Genomic DNA, 15,771 nt, shown 5'->3' with positions numbered 1-15,771 from the left:
TGGTCCCACAGCTTTCATCTTCCACCAGACACATTCTTGAGCTGATGACACCAAGACCACACGTGATCATTAACTCCTGTCATGCCAGAACCGAAGGCAAAATCCCAAGTATTCCCTGGTCCTCCTTGTGTGGATCTCACAAATAAGGAATGGTTTTAGATCTCCAGTCTAGACATTGGCATGGCGAGCACGCAGCGAATCACCCGAAATGTTTCCCAAGAGACGTCGCAAATGTCACCGGAGGCTTTTGTTCCCTCCTCTTGGCTTGCAGCAGCTCTGCACAGGTACACTCAGCTCCACCTTCCCCTCTCCCACCTGTCAGCTGAACACTCCATCAATAATGAATTACTGCTCTCATTAAAAATGCAACAAGGCGAGGGCTAAAAACTGGTTCTCCGTGTACACGCCTAGATGTGAAAACCGTCAGCTCAGGATTCCTCAGCTCACTTTGGGATGTGCTAGTTAAATAAATCCTCATTTCCCACGAGTCACTGCAGTTTGCATCATTCTCATTTCTTTAAAAAAGAATTCTGCAGTTACCAAGGGAGTCACAGATGGGAAGGCACAGCATCAACGCCACCAACTTTGTGAATCAAACCTGAAATCTGACTGGAAATGATGTTTGACAAAATTGTAAGTCCCTAATGTGAAAAATTAATGATCTCAGTCTGTCTTATTCATGTATTTCTGCACTGCAGAGGGGGAACTACAGGCTAAGAAATTACATGTTATTTATGTTTTCTGAGCCCAACAGCAAAATACCTGCCTCCTCCTCATCCCTTGAAATTTCCTCTGTATTTCAAGTCTCAACTTAAAATTAGCTGAAACCAGCCAGAGGCCAGGGGAAGCTGTTACTTCATGCCACGTAATCCAGACCTGTTCAGTATCTTGTGAGCTATTACTGACAAAGAAAATAATCATTTATATGCATTTATCCCATAAAGATGACATATATATATAAAATAAACCTTGATAATATCTTTTGAATTCTAATATTTCACTTTTAAGGGAGATAAAATCAGTTAGATGTCTTATTGTCCTTAATTCTTCTGGCCTTGATCCCTTCAATATATAGGAAAGTCTCCTAAGAATTTATTTGATGCTAAAAGCTGACAAACTCAATGTTGGTGTCCACATCTCCATCAGCAACATTGCCCAGTTCCACGTGACAGAAGTAGATCCCAAATTCCCAAGACATTTGCTGTAAGACTTTCTCCAAGAGGAAGACAGGGCTTCTGCCCTTTATTAGTATTGATCACAATTTTATTTTGTGAGATTCAAACCTGAAGATCACTTTCCTTATAGAATGAAAACTAAAACTATGGGATTTTTGGCAGAAGGATTGCAAAGCTCCAACACGAGCCATCAAGAATGAACAAGAATGTATCTGAATGAGGTGAACCACAGCCAAATTTTATTTTGCTCAATGTCATTTACAGAGCTCATTTAATGAGAAAGAAGAGCTTGGCAGCAGCCTTTTGGTCACCTCTTCAGCTGTCCCACAGCCTGACAGAGGATGAGTGACAGCATCCCACCGAGCACAACTCTTCCAGAATATTTTAGCAGTTGAATACTAACACTGCAGAACATCACATGGAATCTGTGTTCAAAATAAATCAAAACAAAACACAAAGTACACACACAAATACTCCTTTATTTTTATTTAATTTTTTTTTTGATATCCCATTGCGTTGCTGTAGTGACCGAGCACATCCCACCCCACTGATGTGACAGCACTGTTAGTAGGACTATTTTAGGGAGTTGGGAGAGTTTTGTAGTATTACACATAAAAAAATCATTGGGTTTTCCCACTGAGACTTGACTTTCTTCCCAAACAGCTGCTGTGGGACAATGGAACCCGAGGTGAGACCCGTGGCAATCCCCGTGTGCGACGCTTCCCACCGCACACCCTGACACCACACCTGAGAAAACACGCTCTGGGGAGGACATTTTCTGTAGCCAACGACCAGAAATAACACAGAGAACTGGTTTCAGAACCAGTTATGCACTCTGCACTTGTGTTTTATTGGTTTTCAAGAGTGCAAGCCAAAAAATTCCAGCCCAGGGGGTCCACAGGGCTGAGCCACGTGAGACAGTCAAAAATAGGGGAATCTTGGACGTTGGAATGTGTGCTCAGTGTCCTCCTCCAGCCACTTTCTCCTAACCACTGAGGAAGAGAAAGGGAAGATTCATGCAGCAATATCCCTCTCACAGGCTCCAAATTAGTATTTTCAATTTCCATGGTGAAATCCTCTCCTCTCCCCAACGTCACCATCTCATCTCCAGCCTTGGATCAACAGCCCCATTCAGCAGAGGAGCTGTTTGTTGGAGCGTGTCTTCGTTTAATCGAATCATAATTGCAGCTCCTGTGGCAGCTCTCCCCACTTTATTCACCCCTTGCCAAGCTTCCCTCAGCATTTTCCACGATGTTCTGCTTGTCCCCAGTCACTGAATATCCCTTCAAAAGGTACCTGACCTCCTGCCCTGTGAGTGAAACAGAAGCTCCTCTGCTTTCTGACCTCTTACACTTTATAATTCTTAACCTGCTCTGTGTGGAAATTCCCTTTGTGCTGAGTTTTTCTTTCCATATCTCACAGCATCATCAAACAGATCCTTGAATTCACCTTCCTACATCTCTGAATTCACAATTCTACCACTGTCAAGAGCTCTCACCCAGCTGAAGGGACCCAAAGAAATGTCTCTCATTTTATGGGCTGCCTTAAAACCATGAAAACAGGGAATTCTTGGTGGATGGTGATTTGCTGGACTCTAACCCAATCTGAATTATGTCCTAATGCAAAAATTTAAACATTCCTAGAGTTTATTACAATTAACTACACAATTCTGCTTACACTTGTGATTTACATAAATCTGACAAATTTTAAAAATGCTTTGTAACTGAAGCTGGAAAAAACAATTATCAGCCAACATACCCTTAATGACTGGAAAGGAGGTGTTTGTTCTTCTCAAACACAATCTCTTTACCAGGTCAGTTTACCTTGAGCTTGAAGTTGGAGCTTGAAGTTGCCATCCTGCACAAGAGGACACCGCAGCTTTTTGCAGCGCTGTACATTAAAAAAGTACTGTTGTAAAAGAAACCAAACTCTCTGAAAGCTCTAAAATGAACCATCCTTGAAAATCTGCAGGTTAACCCAAGCAGAGAGGTCAGAGCCAAGCCAGATCTGCTCAGAGCAGATCCAAACCTCGGTGTCAGGATGGTGTCAAGGGGAAGGATTCCTTGCCCTGGCTCCAGCCAAAACCAGCAGTTCCCACTGCTGCTCCCCAGTTTTGGAGTGAGTAGAGTGTGTTGGTTCCTCTCCCAAGACCAGCACACCCCAAAAGTACCCTCAGGAGACTCCTAGGAATGGCATTCAATCCATGAATTCTTCCCTAAATAGTGCCTGTACCAAACCCACACAGCTGCAGTTCTTGGTTTGGGGGTTTAACCCCTTTTATACAATACAAAATAAGCAAAATCAAGCCAAAATTCCCCATAGCTCCATCCCAAGAAAACCTAAGGAGAGTGAGACTGGATAAGTCCCTTGTGCTTGGTGCTGAGAGTGTCTCTGTGAAAGATGCTGAACGTATTCTTTCACCTCTGAAGGTCTGTGAATGGATTAAAAATGTAAAAGGAACAAAGGAGGAAAGCTTAGAAAACCCCAAAATTGGACAGCTCTGGCAAATGTTAATGCAAATCTTACTGGACATGCTGATTTCTGCCAGACAGAAACAACTGTCATAGAATCAAAAATCCCACAGTGGTTTGAGTTGGAAGAGACCTTAAAGATTGTTCAGTTCACCCCAGCCATGGCAGGGATACCTTCCACTATCCCAGGCTGCTCCAAGCCCTGTCCAGCCTGGCCTTGGACACATCCAGGGATCCAGGGACAGCCACAGCTTCTCTGGGAATTCTATTCCAGAGCCTCCCAGCCAGGAATTCCTTCCCAATCTCCCATCCAATCCTGCCCTCTGGCAGTGGGAGCCATTCCCTGTGTCCTGTCCCTCCAAGCCCTTGCTCAAAGTCTCTCCATCTTTTTTTTGTTTGTTCCTTCAGGTCCTGAAAGACCACAATAAATTCACCCCAGTGTTTCTGTTCTCTAGGCTGAACAACCCCAAATCCCTCAGCTTTTCCTCACAGAGTGATGCTCCAGCTGTCCCTCCCCATGGGGACACTCCACTCCCCTCTGCAGGTGTGGAGTGTCCCCATGGAGGTGTCCTCCTCCTCACTCCTGGGGCAGATGTCTGGCCGCTCTTTGCTGCTGGAACAAAACACCTGAACACCATTCCTAAGTTTTGTTTGTCTTTTAGGAAGCAGAAAGATCCAGAGGCAATTCTTCTCCCTGTAATCTTCCATCTCCAGGAGATGGAGAGTGGTACCAGACTCCTTTAGAGTGGAAAGCACAGAGGCTTTCAGAAACCATTTGCCAAACAGAAACTTTATAGATTCAAGACACTAAAAGAGAATGGGCTCTTACAACCAGCAGTGCCTGATTTTTGGGATAAACCCAACATGAAGATTTCCATGCTCGTTTTTACTGATTTACTCTGTAGTTGCAACAGAGCCATCGCTTTGGATCTCTGAGCTGAATATTGTACAAGGACAAATATTGATTTTGTGGGTGCTCTCCAGATGGATACTGCCAGTCCTCATCCTTCAGAACATGCAGCAGCACGAGGCTGGCTGAAAAATTCCCAGCTGTCACTCCCTATTTCCACATTTACAGCTTCCCCTGTTGAAAGGACAGAGCCCAGAATATGCAGAAGGCCCAGGATTTAAATAAATTGTGCATTAAAACCTAAATCCCAGACCCACCACCGGCACTCCTGACCACAGCTATAATGCAAATGAAGCTTAAATGTATTTATTTTGCAGAAATTTAGATAGTTTATCTCTGGCAGGGAAAATTGGGAGGAGGAGAACCTACCTCTCACTCAAACACTTTCTTACTCAATGCTAATTAACTCAAGCAATAAGGGATTAACAGCTCATTAATGATGTGAGGCCAACTCCCTTTATTCTCCAGAAACCCACACTGAGGATTTGTATAAGCAGAGGGGTTTTGCAGGTCTCAGTAGCCACTAAAACCATTTAATTCTCATCCATGGTGATAATTATTGAAGGACAAAGGCCTGGGCCAATAAAGATAACAATAATAAAGCAAAGATCAATGCACAACTTAACATTTATTTTGAAGGAAAAAAAACAAAAACAAAACCAAAAATAAATCAGCTGTGTGTTTCCAAGCAGAGGTTGGTTATTCTCCTATGAAATTTTCTTGGCAGAGAATCCTTTGCAAAATATTTGGCATCATCCTTCTAAAACTAAAAAGCTAAAGCTAGAAACAGACCCTGACCACAAAAATACTATTTAGCAACTAATGCAGCACAAAGGATACAAATACCACATGAGAAAAAAATTAATTTAAAAAGGTCCCAGTTTTGACTCAGCTGGAGAAAAAAAAACAAACCAGAAAAAAAACCTTTTCAAGTCACAACTGTGTGCATTACAGTGGTTTGAAAAGCTACTAGAAATAACTCATTTTTCCTGGGGAATAATAAACATTTTTGAACATAAAATCATGAAAATCAAAGAATGCCCATGGAGCTGCTGATATACTTAAAAATGAACAGATGCCCAACAGCTTTACAGGCCAGGGTATAAAATAGGGAAGAGAAAGGAGAAAAAAAAAAGCAAATATACCTTCTAATACATTAAACTACAAAGCAAGATGGATTTTAAAAGGATTTATTCACTAGAAGATAGGGAGAATAAATGTAAACCAATTTTATTGTATTCTTATGTTGAATGCATAGACCATGACAGCAAAGAAACCTCTCACAGTATTATGGAATACAAACCCAAGTAACATTAAATAATTATACATTTCATCAGCTGCAGGGGAATTTATTTATTCCTTAGAGATGAAAGAACTAAGAGATGTGACAACCAAAATATTTGAAAGGAAATATCTATTTGCCTCCTTTTCACTGACCAAAAAAAAAACCCACACAAAAAAACCCAACCAAAACAAACAAACAAAAAAGAAACACACACAATAAAATAAATCTGGCTTTCCAGGCGGGGAGAAAATGAATTTCTGAAGACAAGTTGCATTTCTGTAATTAAAAACTAAAGAATTTAAGACCATCATTTACTTCTTTACCAAAGAAAAAGGTATTTTTACTGCTTTGTAAATATGAGCTATCACACAGTGAGATGTGACTCCTCACAAAGGCAAAACTCAGGAGCCTCCACTGGCATTTTAAAGGGAAAAAAAATGGAATTTTGAGATTGCAAGTGTTATATCAAGCCCTCCAAACCAAAGATAAAAATCTCCTGTTCCTTATCATAATTTATCTGATAAAATCTATTCAGGTGGAAAATACAGATTTAAGTAGAAAAATCTACCTCCAACAAAGCTGTTCAGAAATCACCTCCTTAAAATCTCAGTTCCTCAGAGATGAACTCACAAAATTAAGAGGAACAAGCCATAAATTTGCCTTGATGAAGAAAACAGGTCAGTGTTTTGATCTTTATCGTTAAATAAACCAGTGACCAGAACAGAATTAATAAAGAAGTTGTGTAATTGAAAAAGTTAAAGGAAAATTAGCTAAAAATAGGAGCTAGAAGATTCTTTTTCTGTTCTATAATTAAGCTTTGGTTTGCATCTGGACTGTATCAATTGTCACCTTCTTGGGGTGGGAGATGGGTAAGATTTGATGCTTCTTTATGATACTGGGACAGCTGTTTCTACTAAAATAAACCCCAGCATTTATTTACAGTCTTCATTTTATAATGATGAAATAGTGATCAGCAGTATCTCTAATTCAGGAGAAAACTCAAAATCAGAACCTGGAATTCTGTTGGGATAAACAGAAATGACATTTTAGTAGGGTTTTTTTTTTAGTGAGGAAAAATTGAAGTTCTAAATGTGCTGGTACATGAGAAAGGTTACAGATAAAATATGTTTTGCACTTCTGCTGATGAAGTAAAGAGGAAATATGCTGCCACTTCATTACAGATGATAACTGAAAATCGTGCGAGTTATCTCATCCTCTCATGTTTTATTTTTAGCCAGAACAGAGAAGAAAAAAAACTGGTCTGGCTTTTTTATTATTATTGTTTTCTTAATTTTAACCTATTAACTTGTGTAAATGATGTCACCTGAAAACAAGACTCTTTTTCAAGATGTCACATGAAAATAAGAATTTTGTTTCTACAATTTCATCTACAGTGATCGAGCACCAGTTTCACTTCAGTCACCTGATTTCAAGCATTTGGCCAGTGACTTCCTCACTTTACTTTGAAAAATGAACCAAAACTGTGCTGCTCAAGTAATATGTGTAATTACATAATTAGGATATTCTGGTAAATTGGGCCTGATGATTTAAGTGGAATTTTAAAAGAAATATTTTTAAACTTTAACGCGCTGATTTTCCATCTTGCCTCATATATAGGTTTTACTTTCTTTAGTGTGTTTCTCTAGGGTTTGAAATTCACATTTGTTGGATCCCTGGGGAGCCCCCAAGGCCCATCCCTCCATCCCACTGCTCCCATCTCCAAGGAATGCAATCCTCTCCCTGCAGCAGCTGCGTGCATTTTCCATGGACCAGCCTTCCCGAGCCAGACACCACGAAGGAATGTGCTCCAGAGAGCCAGAGGAAATCGTGGTAGAGACTCTGCACAGCCTGGCTGCTTCCCTGCTCCCAAAATTCTCCCTCAGCTCTGCTGGAGGAAGCACAACAAAGCACATGGGGAAAGTTACTTAAAAAGTCATGGAATGGTTTGGGTTGGAACAACACCTCCTTCCACCCCTGTGCTGGGAGCAGGGACACTTCCACTACAGGGTTGCTCCAAGCTCCATCCAACCTGGCTTTGAGCAGTTCCAGGGATGGGGAATTTCACAGAATGCTTTCATGGAGCAAAGCCACAGTCTGTCCTCCTCCTCCTCCTCCTCCATCCCTCCTGGAGCCAGCACAGTCAGGCTGTACTCGAGACATCCCACTGCAGGATTTACACAAGCCTCAACACCCACGGAATGAGAAAAAGGAAAAATCCATATTCCTGTGTCCTGCACAGGCGGTTGTTTGAAGGATCATGAAACCAAAAATCGAGATCTCCTTATCCATCCTCAGAAATCCCTTTGTCCTGTTTGACACTGTGAGCCAAATTTAAAAACGAGACTCTCAGGACAGGAACTGTCTGGCAAAGTTTAGAAGGCTCTGTGTTAATCCAGAAGTTATTCCTACCTCTTCATAATTAACCAAGAAGCAGAGGATTGTTTTAAGTTTAATCACACACATGCCTGAGAAAACAAAATGGTTTTATCAGAAACTGCTCATCCTGGGGACTGTCTGGGGTCTGGGCTGTCAATATTTACAAGGAACACATCAAATACTCTCCCTTTTATTCACTGTAGACCAAATGCTTCAAAATTTCAGCTGCTGTTGTTTCCCAACCCCTCATAAATAAAACATAAATACCTGAAGCTGTTCCATCACTGAGAGCAATGAGCACCCATCAGGCACTGCTTCCTGCCAAATTTTAATTCTTTTAGTTTTAAATTAAATTTAATTCTTTAGTTTTAGCAAAAGAAAATACATCCATAAAAGATGGTATGGCCCCACCTTTATTCTTTTTACCTACCATGTTTACATTTCTGTGCCTGTACAAGAGATTTTACCAGTTATCTTCCCTTGGGATTAATGACTAAATCCCCCAAATATCTTTGGGAGCCTGATGTTTATAACTCAACTCTGATCTTGCGTGTCTGTACGTTAAACAGCAAGTTAAGGCAAACAGAATTCAATTCTTTATTGCTTCAACAGCAAGGATCAGCAAAGAATCACACACAGAGCTGAGAACAGGACAAAAATACAGATTTTTGAGGTGGACCATTCCATTAAATGTAAAAAGTTATGCCTTTAATGCTGCACAAGACAAACCTACTCAAAAAAATCCCCCATTAGGAATGATTTCTTATCAACAAGACAACAGAATCCCCCTGCAATAACTTCTTCACTTGGGGAAAAAAAAAGCTCTTGTCTTCCTGGAATGTCTCAAAATTCACATTTCAAACACGCTGCAAATCCAGCTCTTTCACACTGAGCTGAAAATATGGTTCATTCAGCTTTCTTTTTTCAGACATTCTTTCTCCAGCCAAATCTTCCTCATCTCTATGAAAACATGAACCTCCTAGACACTATATTCATACAGAAGACACAAAAATACACTTGGGGGAGGAGTAATTCCAACATGCCAAGATATTAAATCTGGAATTAAAGTTGCCATTTTGAAGGATCAGTAAATGCAGCAGTTTTGGACACCAGGACTGGGGTGTTCTGAGGGTATCCATGATTTGTATAATCTTTTTACTATCTTTAGGGGAATAGAAGTAAGTGGAAACAGGATAAGGGATTAGGGAAAAGTACTGGAAAAGGACAATCCTGGAAGGAATTCTGTTGCTCACCCTCCCACGTGCTCTTTCACTCAAGAGCTTCAAGGATGTGGTCAAGCTGCAGCTTCTCCTCACGGTGTTTTCCATCCCTCATGGAAAAAGGTAAGCTTTGGCTGAGGAGGATCCTGCTGAAAATATCCAATGTGCTGGATGAAATGAATCACTCCAACACTTGGGTGAAAGAATTTAGAAAGCTGAAGAGCAGAAATGAAATCTCTCTGTGCCAAACTCACAAATTTTTGTCCTTCTAGGAAGGAAGGGTTTATCCATTTTTATCCTCCATTTTTCCATTGGAAATCCAGAATGGATTTGGGACTAGCATAAATCCCCAAATCCAAGGTGGCTGTGTCCACTAAAGCGTGCTGAGTGCTCTTACTACTAGAAATGCTTCAGAAACTGGGAAAGAACTCTTCTAGCTTCTTTGGAAAATTTAAAATGTGAAAACCTAATGAAATGGCAAAGTGTGAGAAAGTCACAGGACCCCAGAATGGTTTGGGATGGAAGAGAATTTAACAATCAACTCATTCCACCTCCTGCCATGTGCAGGGACACCTTCCACTTGCTCCAAGCCCCGTCCAACCTGGCCTTGGACACTTCCAGGGATCCAGGGGCAGCCACAGCTTCTCTGGGCACCCTGTGCCACGGCCTCCCCACCCTCTCAGCTAAGATTTTAATCCTAATATCCCATCTAACCCTGCCCTCTGTCAGTGTGAAGCCATTCCCTTTTATCTTATCACTCCACATCCTTGTGAAAAGCCTTGGCAATCTCCACCACAAGGCACGGAGATTGCCTTGAGCTGAAGAACAACTTCATGAATATGGAGATGTCCCCCAAAATCACCTTGGGCTGATGCTGCCTCTCCTCTTCACTCCCAGCTGCAGGCAAGCAGCAGGTGCCAAACACAGCTAAAGGTAGCAGGGAAGGTTGTTTTTCCAGCTGGAATGAGGACGGACAGCTGCTGGTGTCAGCGGAACGCGCTGCCAAACTCCGTCACGGCCTTGCTGACAGGAAGAGCTGCTCCCTCTGACAGGGAAGATCTGTGAGCTTCTACCACACACCTCTCTGACAGAACTGGGGCTCAGCCACTCATCCCAGAAATCCTGGGTTCCTTCCAGGCTATCCAAATGTTGGCAGTGAAAATGATCGCTGCATCTTCTGGAGACGGAGAGGAAGGAGATCCTGGCAGGCAAATGTTCTGATCTTTGATCTGTTCTTCCCTCTCAGGTCTCTGCTGTTGGGGGATGAGTGGTGTGTGACCTGCACTGTTTGCTTCCTCTTAATGGATATCTCACATTGAGAAGAAATTAGATTATTTTTAAGATTTTGGAGAGTGTCTGCTCCTCAAAGTAAGAGACAGGGAGAAATAACCAGGTGAAACACTACCTCCACCACATAACTTTCCATTAACAGAGAACACAGAATTCCAGAATGGTTTGGATTGGAAGAAACATTAAAGCTCATCCAGGTCCATCCCTGCCATGGAGAGGGACACCCTCCACTATCCTAGGATGCTCCAACCTGGACTTGGACACTTCCAGGGATCCAGGGGCAGCCACAGCTTCTCTGGACACCCTCATCAGCCTCACAGCCAGGAATTCCTTCTGCATATCCAACCTTAATTTCCCTCCTTTCACTTTGAACCCATTACTCCTTGTCCTGCCACTACAGTTCTTGCTAAACAGAAACATGAGTGACAGGATTTAATATTTAAAGCCAAACAGCTTGGAACATCCCACATCGAAGACCAAATGCTTAATAAGAATAACTATTACAAATATTTCAAATGGAAACCCAAAGATTTCACCTTCCACTGCTGAATATCCTCACAGAGGGTGTCAACAAACCACAGAGCACCTCAGCTCTCAAAACAGAAATCCTACTGACTGCATCCTAAAGGAAAAGCGTGCCATTCCCCAGAAGAGGAACTCCACAGCAATAAGAAAAAACTCAAGAGCACTGGTTTGATGTCATTCCAAACACCATTCCTACGGAAAAAAAGAACACACAGAGTTCAGGCATAGCTACAGCAAACACTCCTGACCAGAGGGCTTTGATGTGTAGAGAAAGAGTGGAATCCCCCATATGACAGATGTTTTATGGTCATTTATATATGGAAGTAACGTATATTCAGCAGGGACAGAAGTGCTGAGTCAGGGATGGCCAAATCCAATTGGTCTGCAGCTGCCAAAACATGTTTGTATTAAGTTAGGAATATGTGATTAAAAGCTGTCACAGCCATAACTGTTCTCTGGTATCAAAAAAAAAAAAAAAAAGCCTTAATACTCTGTTCTTAACTTGTTGACTTAAGCAGTAAAACACTTCAACTGATAAATTTTCATTATCTGAGAGATTAGAATGGCATTGAGAATTATTTTTTAAACATTAAATCCAGGTTCTCAACAGCCTTTGGCTGCACTGGGAATTAGAATCCAGAGCTCTGAGATCAAGGCAGTGACCACACAAGCAGGGTTGAAGCCTGATTCAAACTGGACAGAATCACACTTTTATGGCAACCTTTAAAAAAAGAAAACACAAAGAAAGTAAAATAAATCTCTGTTTGTTTTAAATTGCATTTGAGCAAAGAGTCTGTTTGTGCCACAATCCAATTTTATTGCTCACTATTTTCCAGCAGGAATCAGTAGCAAAACACTGCAGGTTTCTTCTAAGCTGATGCCTTCATTTGGTGCAGGAGATTAAAAAATAATGAAAATAATCTCAAGAGAAGAGAGACCAAGCAGGTGACTCCATAAAGAATGAAATTTTCATGATATTCAATAAAAAAGCGCCTCTTGTTTACAGGCAGTTTCTACCATGAATTTGCTGCATTTCTTGTCCCTTGTGCTTACTTTTCAAGAAAGCCACTGTGGCCCTGCTCACAATCCTGCTTGGAAAAGCCCAAACAAGCCAGCTTTAGAATTTCTGCACAAGGTCATGTTTGATCATCGGGGAGCACAGACATCCCGCTATTCATCCGGCCCAGGGTGCCGGGCCCGGCACATCCATGGGCTCCCGGCTCAGCTGCCAAACAACAGCATTCAACAAGGATGAATTTGCATCCATTTACATCAACTAGCCTTTTGTTCCACTCTGCAGAAGCAAGGAGCAGTTAAAACTCTGGTTTTGGGGCACTTGGAATGGAAAATACAAAAAGCTGGGTCCTGGGAATGGTTTGGGTTGGAAGGGACCTTAAAGCTCATCCCATCCCACCCCCCTGCCATGGCAGGGACACCTTCCACTATCCCAGCTGCTCCAAGCCTGGACTTGGACACTTGGACAATTTCCCCTAAATCTCTCCACCAAACCTCTTCAGAGACATTAACAAACACTCCAATAAAAAAAAAAATCCACACAGGAAATCTCAGGAAGGACGAGCAGCAGGAAAATTATCCCGCAAATCCAACTCCCATTTTCCAAAGCTCCTTGAGGACACCAAAATCCACAATTACACACAAGCAAATGACTGGATGTTCTGATGCAACCAAATTCCACAAGTTAAGCAAAACAAGCCAGCCTTATGCTATTCCAAGTACTTCCAGAAAATGCCATGGACTGCAGGAACGTGTGATTTTACAGCTGATGGTGGGACCTTGTTATCAAACCAGCCTTAATCAAATTAGGGCTACAAAGCCCTGCTGAAAAGCTGCAGGTTCACTCACAGGTCATGCTGGTGTGAAAACCCATCCTGGGAAACATCTAACCACACTGGGAATTTACCTGGGATGGGATCTGACCAGCCACTTCCTAGTGCTGGAGGTTAAATTCCATTTACAGCTTTTTTTCATTTTCTGCTCCTAGACCCCAGTCAAATGCGTGTTTCTTCATTAACCACACACACAACATCTATTGCAGCACAAAACAGATGTGTTTCAGAATTTCTGAAAGCAAACATAACAAATTTATGTCATTTTAAACACTGCTTTGAGATTTTAATTTTTGTGACTACGATGGGAAAACCTTTCCAGGAAAACCAGATTAGATTTGAGAGACACTGGGGACATAAAAATACTATTTTTTAAACAGCATTTTATTAAGTTCCAGTTCTCATTTTTGTTATTACAACCTCTTTCACAAGTCAGTAATTCAAGATCTCTTGGTGCAATGTTGTGAGGGATAAAATATTCCAATGGATCAGAAATGGTTTAATATTAATATCCTCTATTAAAAAGAAAAAAAAAAAGCTTTCCCACCACGGATGAGACAACTAACAAATCAGGATTGTAATGGAAATTACTTCCAAGACTGCTAGACCCAAACTTGGATCTATTTACACAGGCTGTGAATAGACAAGAATTTATTTACAGATGGTTTCTCCCCAGCCTTGAAATGCATTTTGGGGAAAAAAAAAAGATATTAAAACAACATCAACAATCCAGCACTTAGGAGCAATCCTACAATCAACCATTGTGTGCCATGTGACAGACAAGAGAAATAAACCCCACAAACACTAAGAAAACACATCTCTGTTTAAAGCTTTCATGATAGCAAGCAAAGCAAAAAGTGAAGAAAAGCAAAGTGGGCAGGGGAATTTTGGAAAAACCTTAAATATTCTCCTGTAACCTAAGAGTGAAGGGAAATATTTGCTTAACCTCCACCTTCACCAACCAAAAAAGAGCCAATTACTCTAAAAACCACCAAATTCCCCAAGAAGAATTTAAAGCATTAACCACCACCACCAAAAAGCATCTGAGGAAGAGGCAGATGTCCCACAATCAGAGAGGCTGCCTGGTATAGACATCCCAAAAACAACTGTGCTGGAGACGCTGGTGACTCATTATTAGTGAAGGAGCAGAGAAACCACTTGAAGAGGTGAGGGGAAAATTCCATTTTAATTTAAGAGCACTCTCTAGCAAACCTTTCCCGAGCTCTGCAACAAAAAAACACTCGGATATTCACTAATAAATGCATTTTATAAGCACTTCTGACAGCCCTCAGTGAGCACAAGATATGCCATCTGCACTGAGACTTACCAGGGACTAAGAAAAATAAAAGTACAATGTTAAATCCTTTCAAGAAAAAAAGGTTTACCTCACTTTTAAAATTATCATAACATCAATGACTTCAGAAAGTAAGTTTGCTGTGCATATTTGTCATAAGAGGCAGTGCCATCTGATTCAGTATTCCCTTGATACAGTTCCTGTTGCAGGCCTTTACAAAAACAAAGAGCAAACCAATGACCTAGAAACAAATGCAGCCTCTCAAACTACTTTAAACTCTTTAACTTTATACCTGTTTCAGACTCCTAACAATGCCTGAAACGGCTGCCAAAAACTTTGATTTAAATTTGCTGGGCTGCACAAGGAGCAAGTTTGGGTTTACTCCTTATCTGAAACCGTTTCAGGAGTAGAAGGCACATTTTTCATCACCCAAAGAGTGGAGGAGGGGGGCAGAGGATTGTGATTTTTTTGTTTAAAGGGGATGGATGTGTTTACATGGCATGGAGCAGAGCCATGCATCCAACCCAGCTCCGGAACCGGAAGCTGGATGACATGTCAGCACAGCTCTCCACTAATTACCAGGATAATGAGAAGCAGAATATTTCTTTTTCCACAAAGAGATGACACAAAAACACTTCCCTGCAACGCAACTAGTTATTTCTTGTCGTGCTGCCCTGCACTGGGCAGGAACACACAAACAAAGCAGCTTAAGGTATGCTGAGTCCCAGATTTATGACAGCTGAAATGTACTTTTAAAGGATTTACTGCTAGAATTCCTAGGAAAGAAGTTGACTGATCTGTGCACAGCACTGCAGGAGAAAAAAAAAAAAATAAAATAAAAGAGGAAGGTAAATATGCACCATGAAAACTTTTAAAAATAACTCCCTGAGGTCATAAGTAACCATTTCAAAGGGGTGCTAGGAACAGGATCCATCTATAAAACTTCAATTTGAACATTAGCAAAGAGCCCTCCCCCAGCAGGAGCAATTACTGCTGCCTTTCATGTGGCACAGTAACACACCTTCCCTTGCACGCTTGGCTGTGTCAGGTCTATTTTAAGCACACTCAACAGCACTACAAAGGAAAACATCCCACAGCCTCCTTCCCCGTGCAGCTGAACACGCACCTTGCCAAGCACAGGTTGAAAACTTTAGGCTTTTCTTTATAATTCACCCAGCCCTAAAAGCTGCTGAGCTGACCGGAGGTATGAGGAACATCCCTGCTGTCTGAGGAGCATCTCTGATGTCTGAGGAACATCTCTGATGTCTGAGGAACATCTCTGATGTCTGAGGAACATCTCTGATGTCTGAGGAACATCCTTGATGTCCGAGGAACATCCCTGATGTCCGAGGAACATCTCTGATGTCCGAGGAACATC

General features: G+C 41.6%; 1 protein-coding gene across 4 annotated transcripts in view; it reads right to left on the bottom strand.

Annotated features, from left to right (window-relative positions):
* The window catches only part of MAP4K5 (mitogen-activated protein kinase kinase kinase kinase 5), a 57,524-nt gene that overhangs the window by 40,217 nt on the left and 1,536 nt on the right, over window positions 1-15,771 (bottom strand). The window lies entirely within an intron of this gene.

Source organism: Cyanistes caeruleus, chromosome 6 (assembly GCF_971803275.1).
Source record: "Cyanistes caeruleus chromosome 6, bCyaCae1.hap1.1, whole genome shotgun sequence".
In the NCBI taxonomy this organism is placed as follows: domain Eukaryota; kingdom Metazoa; phylum Chordata; class Aves; order Passeriformes; family Paridae; genus Cyanistes; species Cyanistes caeruleus.
The sequence above is the reverse complement of the archived record's forward strand: the minus strand, read 5'-3'. Positions and strand labels throughout refer to the sequence as shown.